The 18013-nt window shown below is 40.7% G+C and overlaps 1 non-coding gene and 1 pseudogene across 1 annotated transcript; both read right to left on the bottom strand.

Moving 5' to 3' along the window:
* Positions 1–1336: 1336 nt before the first annotated feature.
* LOC108313234 overlaps positions 1337–18013 on the bottom strand; it is a 140431-nt pseudogene continuing 123754 nt past the window's right edge.
* LOC119473148 lies at positions 9115–9221 on the bottom strand. The gene has a single exon (XR_005202345.1). It is a non-coding gene; the product is annotated as a U6 spliceosomal RNA (small nuclear RNA).

The following is an 18013-nucleotide window of genomic DNA, read 5'->3' as shown; positions in this document are numbered from 1 at the left end:
AGACACAAGTGACCTAAACCAAAAGATTGGACACATGGCCAGGTCAAAAGGTAGTTAGGCAGAAAATGAGTATGGATAAGAGAATGAAACAAAAATTTTGATTCAACTAGGGAATAAAACAGAAATTTTGATTCAACTGAACAACTTTCTATTGAACAACACCATTATGTCCTTGGCATGTGTTGGATTCAAAATTATAAGACACAGTGCTTACCATCCATATTTCAGTCTCCTTGGGAGTGGAGGTGTTAAGTTGTGTTATACATGAAACAAGTAGAAATGGGTTTTTAACTGAGGCAGAAATGGGAAAGGTAAACATAAGAATCACCTAAGAAGCTTTTTCTAAACATATCCTAGACTTACTGAATCAGAATCTCTGAAGGGAGGTGGAGATAAAAATGGGCTTGCCTGGCTTGAAAAGCTTCCCAGGAGATTCAGATGTATTGAATTAGAATTCTTTTAATCAGGTAAGGCTGGTACTTGCCAGCCTTACCTGATTAAAAGAATCACCTGACAATTGCTGGCAAGATGGCCGATAGGAACAGCTCCGGTCTGCAGCTCCGGTCCGAGGTCGTCGTAGAAGGTGGGTGATTTCTGCATTTCCAGCTGAGGTACCTAGTTCATTTCACTGGGACTGGTTGGGCAGTGGGTGCAGCCTAAGGAGGGCGAGCCGAAACGGTGGGGTGTCGCGTCAGCTAGGAAGCACAAGGGATCAGGGAACTTCTTCTCCTAGTCAAGGAAAGCCATTAGGGACTGTACGGTGCACTCCAACTCAGATACTGTGCTTTTCCCATGGTCTTTGCAACCCGCAGACCAAGAGATTCCCTCTCGTACCTACACCACCAGGGCCCTGGGTTTCCAGCACAAAACTGGGCAGCTGTTTGGGCAGACACCAAGCTAGCTGCAGGAGATTTTTTTAAATACCCCAATGGTGCCTGGAATGCCAGCAAGACAGAACAGTTTACTCCCCTGGAAAGGAGGCTGGCTTGGCAGGTCCCACCCCCACAGAACCCAACAAGCTAAGATGCACTGGCTTGAAACTCTTGCTGCCAGCACAGCAGTCTAAGCTCGACCTGGGATGCTGGAGCTTGGTCAGGGGAGGGGCGTCCACCATTACTGAAGCTTGAGTAGATGATTATACCCTCACAGTGTAAACAAAGCCACCAGGAAGTTCAAACTGGGCAGAGCCCACCCCCACTCAGCAAGGCTGCTGCAGCCAGGCTGTATCTCTAGATTCCCTCCTCTCTGGTCAGGGAAACTCTGAAAAAAAGGCAGCAGCCCCAGTCAGGGACTTACAGGTAAAACCCCCACCTCCCTGGACAGAGTACCTGGGGGAATGGGCAGTTGTGGGCGCAGCTTCAGCAGACTTAAATGTCCCTGCCTGGCAGCTCTGAAAAGAGCAGCAGGTCTCCCAGCACAGCTTTCCAGCTCTGATAAGGGACAGACTGCCTCCTCAAGTGGGTCCCTGACCCCCATGTATCCTGACTCGGAGACACCTCCTAGTAGGTGCTGACAGACACCTCATAAAGGAGAGCTCTGACTGGCATCTGGCAGGTGCCCCTCTGGGACAAAGCTTTCAGAGGAACGAACAGGCAGCAATCTTTGCTGTTCTGCAGCCTACACACGTGATACCCAGGGAAACAGGGTCTGGAGTGGACCTCCAGCAAACTCCATCGGACCTGCTGCAGAGGGGCCTGACTGTTAGAAGGCCAACTAACAAACAGGAATAGTATCAACATCAACAAAAAAGTTGTCTACTCAGAAACCCCCTCCAAAGGTCACTGACTTCAAAGACCAAAGGTAGATAAATCCATGAAGATGTGGAGAAACCAGCACAAAAAAGGTGAAAATTCCAAAAACCAGAATGCCTCTTCTCCTCCAGAGGATCACAACTCCTCACCAGCAAGGAACAAAACTGGATGGAGAATGAGTTTGACAAATTGACAGAGGTAGGCTTCAGAAGGTGGGTAATAAGAAATTCCTCTGAGCTAAAGGAGCATGTTCTAACCCAATTCAAGAAAGCTAAGAACCTTGAAAAAAGGATAGACAAATTGCTAACTAGATTAACCAGTTTAGAGAAGAACATAAATGACCTGATGGTGCTGAAAAACAACAGGAGAGCTTTATGAAGTATACACAAGTATCAATAGTCAAATGGATATCAGAGATTAAAGATCAACTCAATGAAATAGAATGAGACAATAAGATTAGAGAAAAAGGAGTGAAAAGAAATGAACAAAGCCTTAAGAAATATGGACTATGTGAAAAGATCAAATCTATGCTTGATTGGTATACCTGAAAGTGACAGGAAGAATAAAACCAAGTTTGAAAACACACTTCAGGATATTGTCTAGGAGAACTTCCCCAGCCTAGCAGGCAGGCCGACATTCAAATTAAGGAAATACAGAAAACACCACAAAGATACTCCTTGGGAAGGGCAATCCCAAGACATAATCATCAGATTCACCAAAGTTGAAATGAAGGAATAAATGTTAAGGGCAGCCAGAGACAAAGGTTGGGTTACCCACAAAGGGGGCCCATTAGACTAACAGTATATCTCTCAGCAGAAACCCTACAAGCCAGAAGAGAGTGGGGGCCCATATTTGACATCCTAAAAGAAAAGAATTTTCAACCTAGAATTTCATATCCAGTCAAACTAAGCTTCATAAGTGAAGGAGAAATAAAGTCCGTAGGGACAAGCAACTGCTGAGAGATTTCATCATCACCAGGCCTGCCTTACAAGGGCTCCTGAAAGAAGCACCAAACATAGAAAGTAGCAAGCAGTACCAGCCGCTGCAAAAACATACCTGTAAGGTTTATTGCGGAGGTAAAATGAGGAAACTGAGGCAAGTATAAGAAAATGAGAAACTAATTTATTTAGCTCCCAGGCAAGGTTCTGTGGTCCAGGAAGGGGCCAAAGAAGTCCCGCCCAGCTGTTTAGGGCATGGGGTTTTATGGGGAGGGAAGGCAATTGATTGGCTATTGAGGAAACAAAGTGAAGGCAATTTGTTTGGCTGTTAAGAAGCAGGAAATACCTGGAACTAGTTGCCATTGGTAGGCGGGCAGGACTTTGGGTAAGTGGGCCTTGATTGGCTATTGGGGAAACAAAGTGAAGACAATCTTATTGGCTGTTAAGAAGCAGGAAATACCTGGAGCTAGTTGCTATGGGTAGGCAGGCAGGACCTTGGGTAGGTGGGCCTGCCAGGAGCGTACAGGGCAGACTGCTACCGGGCAGGGTTTAATGGGGCTTCTTTAAAAAATTTTCCTGCAGGATTTATCAACAGCGGGCTGGGGGTTGAATGCATAATTTAGTGCTGAATGTGGGCTTGGGTCTAGTATGTGGAGGCGGGTACGGGGAAGCCCTGCTGCGAGGCCAGATAACGAGCTTGGGTGATGACGTAGTTAATCAGGCGCGAAGAGAGATGGGTGTGTCCGTTTAACCCTCTGCAAGGCAGCCAGTCTTACAATACCAAACTGTAAAACCATTGACACTATGAAGAAACTGCATCAACTAATGGACAAAACAACCAGCTCGCATCAAAATAGCAGGATCAAATTAACACATAGCAATATTAACCTTAAATGTAAATGGACTAAGTGCCCCAATTAAAAGAGGCAACCTTGCAAATTGGATAAAAAGTCAAGACTTATCGGTGTGCTGTATTCAGGAAACTCCCATCTTACATGCAAAGACACACATTGGTTCAAAACAAAGGGATGGAGAAATATTTACCAAGCAAATGGAAAAAAAAAAAAAAAAAAAAAAAAGGTGGGGGTTGCAATCCTAGTCTCTGATAAAACAGACTTTAAACCAACAAAGATCAAAAGAGACAAAGATGGGTATTACATAATCGTAAAGGGATCAATGCAATAAGAAGAGCTAACAACTATCCTGTATATATATATATACCTAATACAGGAGCACCCAGATACATAAAGCAAGCTCTTAGAGACCTACAAAGAGACCTAGACTCCCACACAAGACCTTAATACCCCACTGTCAATATTAGATCAGTGAGACAGAAAATTCACAAGGATATCTAGGACTCGAGCTTAGCTCTGGACCAAGCAGACCCAATAGACATCCACAGAACTCTCCATCTCAAATCAACAGAATATATGTTCTTCTCAGCACCATATTGCACTTATTCTAAAATCCACCACATAATTGGAAATGAAACACTCCTTAACAAATGCAAAAGAACAGAAATTATAACAAACAGTCTCTCAGACCACAGTGCACCCAAATTAGAACTCAGGATTAAGAAACTCTCTCAAAACTGCACAACTACATGGAAACCGAACAATCTGGTCCTGAATGACTACTGGAGAAATAACAAAATTAAGGCAGAAATAAAGATGTTCTTTGAAACCAATGAGAACAAAGATACAATGTATCAGAATCTCTGGGACACATTTAAAGCAGTGTGTAGAAGGAAATTTCTAGCACTAAATGCTCACAGGAAAAAGCAGGAGAGATCTAAAATTGACACCCTAACATCACAGTTAAAAGAACTAGAGAAGCAAGAGCAAACAAATTCAAAAGCTACCGGAAGACAAGAAATAACTAAGATCAGGGCAGAACTGAAGGAGACAGGGACACAAAAAACCCTTAAAAAAATCAATGAATCCAGGAGCTGGTTTTTTCAACAAAATAGACAGACCACTAACCAGATTAGTAAGAAAGAAAAGAGAGAAGAATCAAATAGATGCAATAAAAAATGATAAAGGGGATATCACTACCAATCCCACAGAAATGCAAACTACCATCAGGGAATACTGTAGACACCTCTATGCAAATAAACTAGAAAATCTAGATGAAATAGATAAATTCCTGGGCAAATACAACCCCCCAAGACTAAACCAGGAAGAAGTCAAATCCCCTTCTAGACCAATAACAAGTTCGGAAATTGAGGCAGCAATTAATAGACTGCCAACCAAAAAAAGTCCAGGACTAGACAGATTCACAGCCAAATTCTACCAGAGGTACAAAGAGGAGCTGGTACCATTCCTTCTGAAACTATTCCAAACAATAGAAGGGAATTCTCCCTAACTTATTTTATCAGACCAGCATCATCCTGATACCAAAATCTGGCAGAGACACAACAAAAAAAGAAACTTCGAGGCCAATATCCTTGACGAACATCGATGCAAAATCCTCAATAAAAGACTGGCAAACAGAATCTAGAAGCACATCAAAAAGCTTATCCACCACAATCAAGTCGGCTTCATCGCTGGGATGCAAGGCTGGTTCAACATACGCGAATCAATCTGTCACATAAACAAAACCAATGACAAAAACCACATGATTATCTCAATAGATGCAGAAAAGGCCTTTGACAAAATTCAACAGCCCTTCATGCTAAAAACTCTCAATAAACTAGGTATTGATGGAACATATCTCAAAATAATAAGAGCTATTTATGACAAACCTACAGCCAATACTGAATGGGCAAAAGGTGGAAGAATTCCCTCTGAAAACCAGAACAAGACAAGGATGCCCTCTCTCACCACTCCTATTCAACATAGTATTGGAAGTTCTGGCCAAGGCAATCAGGCAAGAGAAAGAAATAAAGCGTATTCAATTAGGAAAAGAGGAAGTCAAATTGTCTCTCTTTGTAGATTACATGATTGTATATTTAGAAAAGCATATGGGCTGAGCATATTGTCTCAGCCCAAAATCTCCTTAAAGTGATAAGCAACTTCAGCAAAGCCTCAGGATACAAAATCAATGTGCAAAAATCAGAAGCATTCCTACACACCAATGACAGAGAGCCAAATCACAAGTGAACTCTCATTCACAATTGCCACAAAGAAAATAAAATACCTAGGACTATAACTAACAAGGGATGCGAAGAACCTCTTCAAGGAGAGCTACAAACCACTGCTTAAGGAAATAAGAGAGGACACAAACAAATGGAAAATCATTCCATGCTCACAGATAGGAAGAATCAATATCATGAAAATGGCCATACAGCCCAAAGTAATTTATAGATTCAATGCTATCTCCATCAAGCTACCACTAACTTTCTTCACAGAATTGGGAAAAAAAAAAACTACTTTTTTGATTCATACGGAATCAAAAAAGAGCCCGCATAGCCAAGACAATCCTAAGAAAAAAGAACAAAGCTGGAGGCATCACACTACTGGACTTCAAACTATATTACAAGGCTACAGTAACAAAAACAGCATGGTATTGATACGAAAACAGATATATAGTCCAATGGAACAGAACAGAGGCCTCAGAAATAACATCACACATCTACAACCATTTGACAAACCTGACAAAAACAAGCAATGAGGAAAGAATTCCCTATTTTTTGTGTGGGAGGGGCCAGATCACATGTATTTGAGTGGAAAGGGAGACAGGCAAATGGCATAACACACAAGGTTTCCTAGCTGGGAAAGCGTCTGGCTACTTACCAATAACCTTCATATTCTACTTCGCCTTCACAGAAAGTTGGCTAAAGCTGGTTTACCTGAGGTACGTGGACCATGTGGGGTGGATTGGTATACGCCGGCTGAACATGAGAAGGATGGATCATAAAGACAGTCTGTTGTGCTGCTGGGAAACTATTCTGTGGCAACTGCATGTTGGAGGTAGGTGTCATGGAGGGTGGGGCTGGCACAAGCCCTGCATGGTAAATGGCTGGGGACTGCTGCTGTGGACGACTGGCCAGATGGAGAGCCTGGTGCTGATGGTGGCCTGGTGCTGATGGTGCTAAATAGGACTGGGTGCAGGATGACTTCCACCATGTTGGCTTTGCTGCTGTCCAGTGGGGGTAGCTGAAGGCTGTGGGTGCAGGGTAGCATTAGGGTGCGCATACTGCTGAGCAAGGGAGCCCGTAGAAACATACATGCATGCGTCTGCTCATGAGCCCTGTACTGAGTTGTTGAAGAAGATACTAAACCAGGCTAGGCGTGTGTTGGTGGTGCCATCATTCTAGCATTGCCCTGTATTACACAACTATAGACATGAGAATGCTGAGACTGATAATGTAGCACCTGCTGAACAAGGGGCTGATTTGGTAACTGCTGAGGACTGTAGGCAACATATTGCGTGGTGTAAGCTGGTGGGGTGGCTGCAATCGGTGGGCCTGCTGCTGATGCTGGGTGCGTCATGGCACTCTGATGATGCTGGTTTTGCTGCTGTTGGGGCATATTTGGTACATACCTCAGCAATCCAACTCTAGGTATTTAATTTTACTTGTTCTGTATGTCTTGGCTTGATTCACTGGCATGGACATCATGGATATTGGGTATAAAAGTTGCATGTCTGGGCTCACTGGGACAAGATACATCATATTTTGTGCAAAACAAATGGGCTGAGTATAAACTGAAGTTGGCTGTTGATGACCCACCATAGATGGGCTAGGTTGTGCTTGAGGCTGAGGTGAAGTTGGGGTAGTAGAAGACTTTGGCTGAGGGAAGGAATGTGGGTTGAACTTTGCGTTGGGATTCAAGGTTGATTTTCTAACTTGCTCAGCTGCGTCTTTCTTCTCTCCTTCTCATCTTTCTCTTGTTTATATGTCAGACTGGAAGTCTGAACCCCTTGGGAAGTGACCTCAGGTCCCCTCTTATGCTCCGTGTTACTAAGTATTGAAGGGGAAATGCTGGGGCTATTTGGCTTGCTGCTGCCACTGGTACAATTGCTGCTGCTATTTTTTTTATTATATATTTTTATTATATATTGTACTTTATATTATATATTGTTTTAGGGTACATATGCAGATCATGCAGGATTGTTGCCTAGGTACATACATGACAGTGTGGTTTGCTACCTCCATCCTTCCGTCACCTATATCTGGCATTTCTCCCCACGTTATCCCTCCCCAACCTCCAAGAATCCTTAGCATTTGGTTCAATTTTGTCTTTGATCAAGTCTCTTGATTTTTCTCCCTCTCTATTTTTGTTTAATTGATCCATAGATTCAGAAGTAGAACTTGGCTGTAACCTAAAATCATTATTAAATTTCTTTAAATCATCAGTCTGTTTTCTATGTTCAGAAACAATTGGTTATATACCTTTATTTTCAGCTTTTGAGAAGCTAGGTAATGCTTCATTAGGCTTAATATTTTCTTAATAAATATTATTAAGGGGTAACAGCTCTGTTCAATGCAGGACTAGCAGGTGTAGGAGATGCAGCTGGAATAGACATGGCAACAGCTTCAGTTAGAATAACACCAGCTTGAGGAGAGCAAAAACTGGTCCACTGGGGGTATTTCCAATACTGTTCTGTCTAGGAGGCCTGGGTCTGTGAGTTTTAGGGGATAATTTTGGAACCCCACTGACCGCTGAACACCATGTTCCCCCTGAGGGGCTGGTCCTTGCTACTGGGGGAGTAGCTGCTTCACTGGGTGGATTGTGGGAGACAAATTCTAGGCCACTGGATCTGGAACCCCTCCCAGCAGAAACTCTGTGATTTCGAGGATGTCACTGGGCCTCTGGGGACATCCTTGGAGGCCCTCCATTAACTACTCTTTGGTTTGAACCAGAATTCAGGTTGAAATCTGAAGTATGAGAAGTGGATCTTGATGGCATGGAGCCCGATCCTGTCTGGCCCATATGCAGTGAATTCTGTCTCTGACTTCCCCAGGATATGACTTCTCTATTTCTTTGTCCAGGAGGAATATATTTATTTTCCCTAGTGTTTATACTGTGCCCCTCATGTTCACTGGAATTTCTCTAAACTTCTCTGCTGTGTATTTTTCTTCCTCACTCCTATCATCATTTTCCAGGGCCACTCAAGCTTTGTACTGGGCACTTGACTCAATTTCTTCGGCTAACTGGTTTGTCCTTGCTTCCTGTTTTAAAAATTCTTCTGAGTTATCTCTTTCTAAGAGTATCATATACAAAGATAAACTGCTATCATACGTAGACACTACACCATAATTTTCTTCATTATATCGAAACATATTGGGATCCCATCCATTAGATACATCATTTTCCAAAGCCTCAAGTTCCTCATTGACTGTGAGTTCACCTGCATCCCAGGGCTCCAGGTCCTTCTCTTTGTGTTCACCATTCACTTTACCACTGATAGCAGAGTCAGTAAAAGCATCTCTTTTTGCATAAATGGAGTCCATATCTTTAAACTGTACAACAACAAAGTCTAAAAATATGGAACACTTCATGAATTTGCATGTCATCCTTGCACAGGAGCCATGCTAATCTTCTCTGTATCGTCCCAATTTTAGCATATGTGCTGCCAAAGCGAGCATAGGATTCCCTATTTAATAAATGGTGTTGGGAAAACTGGCTAGCCATATGCAGAAAACTGAAACTGGATTCCTTCCTTACACCTTATACAAAAGTTAACTCAATATGGATTAAAGACTTAAATGTAAGACCTAAAACTATAAAAACCATGGAAGAAAACCTAGGCAATACCATTCAGAACATAGGCATGGGCAAAGACTTCATGACTAAAACATCAAAAGCAATGGCAATAAAAGCCAAAATAGACAAATGGGATCTAATTAAACTAAAGAGCTTCTGCACAGCAAAAGAAACTATCATCAGAGTGAACAGGCAACCTAGAGAATGGAAGAAAATTTTTGCAATCCATCCATCTGACAAAGGGCTAATATCCAGAATCTACAAAGAACTTAAACAAATTTACAAAAAAAACCCAAACAACCCCATCAAAAAGCTGGCAAAGTATGTGAACAGACAATTCTCAAAAGAAGACATTTATGCAGCCAACAAACATATGGAAAAAAGCTCATCATCACTGGTCATTAGAGAAATGCAAATCAAAACCATAAAGAGATACCATCTCATGCCTGTTAGAATGGCGATCATTAAAAAGTCAGGAAACAACAGATGCTGGAGAGGACGTGAAGAAATAGGAATGCTTTCACATTGTTGGTGGGAGTGTAAATTAGTTCAGCCATTGTGGAAGACAGTGTGGCGACTCAAGAATCTAGAACCAGAAATACTGTTTGTCCCAGCAGTCCCATTACTGGGTATATACCCAAAGGATTATAAATCATTCTACTGTAAAGACACATGCACGTATGTTTATTGCAGCACTGTTCACAATAGCAAAGACTTGGGACCAACCCAAATGCTCATCAGTGATAGACTGGATAAAGAAAATTTTGCACATATACACCATGGAATACTATGCAGCCATAAAAAGGATGAGCTCATGTCCTTTGCAGGGACATGGATGAAGCTGGAAACCATCATTCTCAGCAAACTAACACAAGAACAGAAAACCAAACACGGCATGTTCTCACTCATAAGTGGGAGTTGAACAATGAGAACACATGGACACAGGGAGGGAAACACACACAGGGTCCTGTAGGGGAGTAGGGGGCTAGGGGAGGAATAGCATTAGGAGAAATACATAACGTAGATGACGGATTGATGGGTGCAGCAAACCACCACGGCACCTGCACACCTATGTAACAAATGTGCACATTCTGCACATGTATCCCAGAACTTAAAGTATAATAAAAATAAATTAATTAAATAATTATCTGAAGAGCTTATATTACCATAGATTTATCTAGCTCCACCGACCTCCAGAGTTACCAATTCAGCCAGTCTTGCATTGTGCACAGAAATGCATATTTTTATTTTTCTAAAAATGACAAATATATATATATATATATATATATATATATAGTCTACTGATTGGTATTTTGGTATATGTATACATTGTGGAATGGCTAAGTCAAGCTAATTAACCTATGCATTACCTCACACATTTATCATTTTTTTTGTGGTGAAAACACTTAAAATCTAATCAGTTAGCAATTTCCAAGTAGACAGAACATATCAGTAACTATAGTCACCACGCTGTACAGTAGATCTCTTGAACTTGGTCATCCTCTCTACCTGAAGTTCTGTACTTTTTGATCCACATCCCCTCAGTTGCCCTGAGCCCCCAGCATCTAGTGACTGCGATTTCACTCTCAGCTTGTATAAGTTCAGCTTTTTTAGATTCCCATCAAAATGAGATCATACAGAATTTCTGTGCCTGGCTTATTTCACTGATGTTCTTTATGTTGTTGCAAATGACAAGATTTCTTTTTTTTAAGGCCAAATAGCATTCAATTGTGTATGTATCCCACATTTTCTTCATTCATTCATCCCCTGATAAACACTTAGGTTGATTTTAAATCTTGGTGATTGTGACTAGTGCTGTAACAAACATGGGAGTGCAGATATCTCTTCGACAAACTGCTTCCATATCCTTTAAATATGTACCCAGAGGTGGAATTGCTGGATTACGTGGTGGTTTCAGTTTGAGTGTTTTGAGGAAACTCTATACTGCTTCCCCTAGTTGCTTTGCTAATTTGTACTCTCTCCAACAGTGTACAAGGGTTTCCTTTTCTCCACATCCTTGCCAACATTTATTATCTTCAGTCTTTTTAATTACAGCCATTTTAAGAGGTGAGAAGGGCGATACCTCATTGTGGTTTTAATGTGCAAGAAATGTGTATTTTTAACAAGTGCCCAGGGTGATTCTTATAAATGGGTACGGTTGAAAAATACAAAATTAGATAATCACTTATTCAAGAACTATTCACTGAGCACTATCTATCCAGTTAAATGCTGGAAAACAGAGGAATTATTAATAGATCCCTCTAATGAGTGTGTGTGCTCCAAAAGATTGAGAATAGAGAACTGGCACGGGGGCCTGAATGAATATCTCTTTGTTAGGACAGGGCAGTCATCATGTCCAGTGGAAATGTTGCAGAGTGGTGAGAGCATGGGCTCTGGGCCACACTGCCTGGATGTGACTTCCAGCTGTACCACTGTCTGACTGTGCAACCAGGATGCCTTATTTAACCCAAGTGTACCTCAGTTGTTTATAAAATGCAAACGGTAATAAGTCTTCTAGGTTGCTATGAGGTTTGGATTCATACAAGTACTCAACAAATGTTAGTACTATTATATTTTACAGTGCCTCCTGCTTAGAGTTTTCACAAGCATGGATTCATTTGGTCCTCACAACAACATTGAGACATAGGCATTACTATTAGTCTCCTTTTACAAATGAGACAACTGAAGCTAAAAGAGGTCAAGAAATCCATACCAGCTAATCATAGTTTAAACTTGAACCCAGGTCTCCTAACGTCATGTACTCTACTCTTTCTCTTGTGACAAAATGTGGGAATCCAAATAAGAAGAAGCTTTGAGTACCAATTTTAAAAAGTTAAACTTCATTCTGCATCTATTAGGAAACATTTAAGCAGAAGATGGAGATGTTGAAATTAGTGTGGAAAGTTGAATCTTCTGGAGTACATGGAAAATGGATACCAGTGAGGACCTTGAGAGGGAGAGCTCAGCAGTTGATTCTGAGGGTAAACAGGGTTTGAGCAGGGTGACGTTGGTGAGTGCGAATGGAAACAGGGAGACAGAGGCTGAAAAGAAAAGGAAACATACCCTAATAAGCAATGACAATTGATCTACAGAATGCTTGCAAGGTGACTGTCCAACATTCAAAATTACAGCTGCTGTTTTTACTTCTAATTTTTAACTTCTGGGCTGGGGCACTTTCAGGCTGCTTGGTGCCAGGGGGCTGCCTGAACTTCTCATTTTTAGGATCAGAAGCTGGGAGGGTTATATTGGTTCTCTTGTTTGTTCTGCATGCTTGAGAACTCTTTCTACAACTTTGCCTCGCGCTTTATATTTGCCAAGTGCTGTAGTCATTATTATTTATCGTTTCTAACATCAAGCGTCCAAGGTCTCAGCACTTAACTCTAAAAAGTGGTATTAGAATGCCTCAGGGACCTGACTGTGGAGAAAGCTTTTCAGCAACCTAAGCATAAATATTTTACAAGTAAAAGCATTGATTGGGGAGCTTGAATAGATAAAATTAACTGCTGCAACCTTAAAGATGTCTGGTTCACATCCTGGGTAAAAAGGGAAGAAGCTTTATGGAGTCCATTAATGTCAATATTAAATGACATGAAACAGCGTTATGCTAACATTCTCTCCAAAATCTCATCTATCCGGTTATGTACTCTTCCTTAGTGAGTGTCCAAAAATGTTCCCTATTGTACAGCCAGGTGGGAGTCATATGCTGCCTGCCTCCTTGTCAAGTAATGGATTTCATTTCTAGAGAGATTAAATTGATTGCTAAGGGTCACATAGCTAGTAAGTTACAGAGCCAATATTCAAACCAAGTCCTCATATTGATCTTTTTTGTTCTTTTATGCTTTCTGAAAAACTTGACATTGAAAAATAATTTTTAAATAAAGTAAAAATGCTTAATTTTCATCATTTAAAATAATGATGAAGAAACTCAAATAGCTGAGAAGTGCTCAAATCAGGAATCAAAATCACTCTCCCATGCCCCTGAGAGATAATCACCATTGCAATCTGATGACATCCTACGAGGTACCATCTATTGTGTGTAAGCATGGGTACATGTAAATCTATGTAATGTTTTCTTTGACAAAATAAGAAGGACCATTCTATTCATATACTTCTACAACCTACTATTTTTTTCCTCAACACCAGATCCCAGGCAGCATTAACATGGAGATCTGCCTTGTTTGCTTTCTAAGCTGTTTTCCAATACAACAAAATCTATTTAACTAATTCCCTATTGATGGGCTTTGAGATTGTTTTGATTTATTTTATTCTTGAAAAAAATACTTCTGTAACTGTTTTTGGCCAAATTTCTTTGTGAGCTAATACTGTTATGGCGGAAACTCCTAGAAATCGAGTTGCTGGAGCAAAGGGAATGTTTATGTTTTATTTTGATGGATATTTCCAAGTGTCAATTAGCCATCTAAAATAATTCATCCTCCAACTGAGTACAATACTAGTTCTCCATATCCTCACCATTATGAAGTAATATTAATCTTTTCAACTTTTGCAATACGGTAAGTAATATGTTCATTCATTCATTCAATCAACACATATATACTGAGTGCCTACCATGTGCCAGGCACCATTTTAGTTCCTCCAGGTACTTCAGGGTAAAATAGTAAGTTTCTGTCCACTCAGACATTAATTTTGTTTTAGAGGTAAAAGAGTTAGTAATAAATGTAATAACAAATATATACTGTATATATGACAGATCAGGTGGTAATAAAAGCTGTGAAGAAAAATACAACTAGATAAGCTTTGAAATTGTTCCAAACACTTACACAGTTTGCTACATGAGTGACATGTTTTGCCATGATAAGAACTTGAAGTGTACTCTCCTTCTCCTTGAGAATGTTATGGCACACCTTATCAGACCTCATCCATGAGTTACTGACCTTAACTGTGGACTCCAAAATACATATAAACTCAAGAGCTTGGCAGACATTGAATGCGCAGGTTGTGGCAGTATGCACTCTGGCAGTTGCTTCTTTAAGATTGCTGGCTCACACTGTGACAAGGCCATGCTTAATCAGCCTTTGAGCTTTAACGCCTCCTCGGCTAACGCTAGCACTGCCCTCTAGCATGGAGAGACCTCAGTTGCCTTCATGGATCTCTACTGTGTTGATCAAGTCACCTCTCCTGAGAACCTCTCCTATGACCGTATGCCTCAAATTTCATCTAGACTTTACTTACCACAGAGGCTTGCTTCTGTCCTAATTGAGCAACTAGACTTTAATAACTGGACTCTAACAAAGTTGGAATACACTGTGGTCAAGATACATCATCTATCAAGTGTGTTCCCTCTAGATTTGTTCTCATTATTCTTCCCTTCTTTAAGTGATACAAAAAGAAACAAAATATTTTTGTATGGCAATACTCCATGTGATTTGTGAAATCATACTTTGATTATCCCTTATTTTAACTATATAAAATAGAGTGATAGGAAATGCAGGGAAAGAGGGCTGGAACTTAGTAGACTATGCACAGGACACCTCTCTCATCAGAGACCCTTGAACAGAAACCCGAAGCAAAAGAATGGGCCAAGCATATGTCTATGGGAAGAGCCTTCCTGGCCTAGAGAAGAGCAGGAAGGAAAACCATGGGGCAGGAGTCTATCAGTGTGCCTTATGATAGAACAAGGAAAATGCCCACATGGCTGAGACAGAATGAACACAATGAGGCAGGGGCAGGACGTCATGTAGAAACCCTGTACATTTTTTATTTTAACCAAGTGAAATGAAAACCTTTGGAATATTTTGAGCTGAGGCAGGACATGGTCTGACTTGTTTTAAAGGACCCCTTCAGCTTCTGGGTGGTGAATAGGCTATAGAGGCAAAACTGTGAGATGAGTTGGGAAACTAGTGTACAAATCTAAGGAAGGACGATAGTGGCTTAGACCAGGGTAGCGGCAGTAAAGATGAGGAGAGTGGTCAGATGATTTTCAATGCAGAGTTTACAGGAGTTTCAATGGTTTGGATGTAGGATATAAGAAAAATGGCAAGTCAAGAATAACCGCAAGGTTTTTGATCTGAACAACTAAAAAGATAGAATTGTTGTTTACTGAGATAGGGGTGATTGCAGGAGGAACAGGTTGGGAACTGGGGAGAAATGAAGTTTAGCTTGGGTCATGGTAAGTTTGGGAAAAGACGAAAAATATGGTCAGCCAGATGGCCTGAGAGGTTCTCTTTGGGTTGCCTGGTGACCCAATCAACCCCCATTCCTGAACAGGGGAGTCAGGGTCCTGGGTGCTACTATCAGTACAACACCCCTTTTCTCAATGAAGTAGCAAAAAAATAAAAGGAAAATGTTCTAACTGGCCATCTAGGAGAGAGGAAGGATAACTGTTGGAATAGAAAAATGTAGTAATAGGATTACTATGTTACTCTTATTCGCCTTGTTTGCATTAGTAGTCAAATTCAGCAGTGTGTGTGTGTGTGTAATAATTACACATTAGGACTGACCTAGACAATTGTGTGTTTCATCTACCTCTAATTATCTGCTTCTAGAAATAAAGCATTTTTGATTTAAACTTTTTATGATATTACTATTCTCTTTTAATAAAAATATATAATTTGCTTATTTTTAACATTTCAGGCTATGTCCATTTGGTTGCCTCCTCTTTACTAGGATGATTTTACTATATTCTGTCTTTACTACATCCTCCAGTATAGACTAAGGGGCATGGCAAATGGACTGATATAATCAGCGAGCAACTTCTCTTAATCTACTGGTTGCAACCCTTAAAATATAGAAGACCTATAATGGTCTGCTGTATATTGTCCTGAGCCTCACTTCAGGGGTGATTATGTTTTTAATGAACCTGGTCATTTGTACAGCCCTCAGCACCTTCTATGTGAGAGGTACCAGAGAAAAATAAAACCTAGTTCCTGTCCTCATTTGACTTACACTTTAATCAAGGAAAGAGGCTCATAAACATGATTATACCAAAATGAGGAAAATACGATTAGCATATGATGTATACATGGGGGATGAAATCCTCACTGATTCTAGTAGAGTCTGAAAAGCTTCCAATACGAAGTAGAATAGCCAAGTCTTAAAGATGTTAGGCAGTTGTCTGGTTAAATGGAAAAAGTACCTTCCAGGCAGAGAAGACAATTTGGGGCAAATTAGAGAAACTATGAGGAACTACAAATGCCAATGTATCGTGGGAGGACAAGGATGAGAATGGCAAACATAAAGCCAAAGTTTCCAGCAAAAACCACCAGTGATGGAGGGCCACATCTACTAGGCCCAGGAACTTGTACTTCATCCAGGGCTTGAGAAGCCAGTAAAATGATTTGGATGTGACATAAGCCGGTCAGCCTTCCCTGGCAGGACAAATGCATACGTTATTGGACTTAACATTTGCTTTACCGAGTTTGGGCTGCTGTAACATAATACCATAGATTGTATGGCTTGAAGAATAACAGGACTTTATTCTCATAATCTTTGATATTGGGAAATCAAAGATCAAAGTGTTGACAGGTTAGGCACCTGCTGAGGACCCTCTTCCTAGTTCATAGATGGCCACCCTCTTGCTGTGCCCTCACATGATGAAGAGAGAGGGCTCTGGTTTCTTCTTCTTCTTCTTCTTTTTTTTTTTTTTAAGAAAAGGGCACTAATCCTATCATGGGGCTCTACTGTCATGGAGATAAACTGAATTATCTCCCAAAGGGTCCAGTGGGTCCCAGAAGTCCCACTTCAAAATACCATCACGTTGGGAATTAGGGCTTTAACACATGAATTTTGGAGAGACAAAAAATTCAGTCCATAGCATTACTTAAAGAGAATTCACTAATGCCCTGTCCTTTCATGTTATAAACAAAAAGCAGAATAATACGGAGAACCAAGTGAAAGACTTGGAGCCTGACTCTCCTTCTTGTTTGTTATATAATCTTAGGGTAGTCTGAACCACAATGTCCTCTTCTGTAAAACTGAGATAAAAATGATATACTTCATGGATTTTTGTGGGATCTAAATGAATAAGAATGTAACATATGTAACATAAAAGTCCTTTGTAAACTGTATTAGTTCGTTCTCACACTGCTATAAAGATACTACTGGAGACTGGGAAATTTATGAAGAAAAGAGGTTTAATTGACTCACAGTTTGGCATGGCTGTGGAGGCCTCAGGAAACTTACAATCGTGGCAAAAGGTGAAAGGGAAGCAAGGCACATCTTACATGGCAGCAGTGGGTGGATTGGGGGTGGGCAGGGGAACTGCCAAACACTTTTAAAGCATCAGATTTCATGAGAACTATCATGAGAACAGCATAGGGGAAACCCCTCCCCCATGATCTAATTACCTCCCATGAGGTTTCTTCTTAACATGTGAGGATTATAATTCAAGATGAGATTTGGGTAGGGACACAGAGCCAAATCATATCATGAAACATTAAAGCATAATTGAAGTGAAAGTTATTATATTTTCATAGGTGCCCATATATCAATACAATTTTTGTATGCATTTGTCTTCTCTATCATACTATGAGATCACAGAAACATTTATCTATCTTTATATCCTCATCATGTGTTGCGTCTTGTTCTGTCTTCACTGAATAGATGCTTAAATAATGTTTATCAAATTGAATCAATGTTGGTGGCCACTTACCCTGCTTGTGGCTAAATTTTGCAATGTGTGTATAAGAAAAATACTTAGCTCATTGAAGAATAGTCT

Source organism: Cebus imitator, unplaced genomic scaffold (genome assembly GCF_001604975.1).
Source record: "Cebus imitator isolate Cc_AM_T3 unplaced genomic scaffold, Cebus_imitator-1.0 Scaffold135, whole genome shotgun sequence".
NCBI lineage: Eukaryota > Metazoa > Chordata > Mammalia > Primates > Cebidae > Cebus > Cebus imitator.
This window is presented reverse-complemented; position numbering and strand designations above follow the sequence as displayed.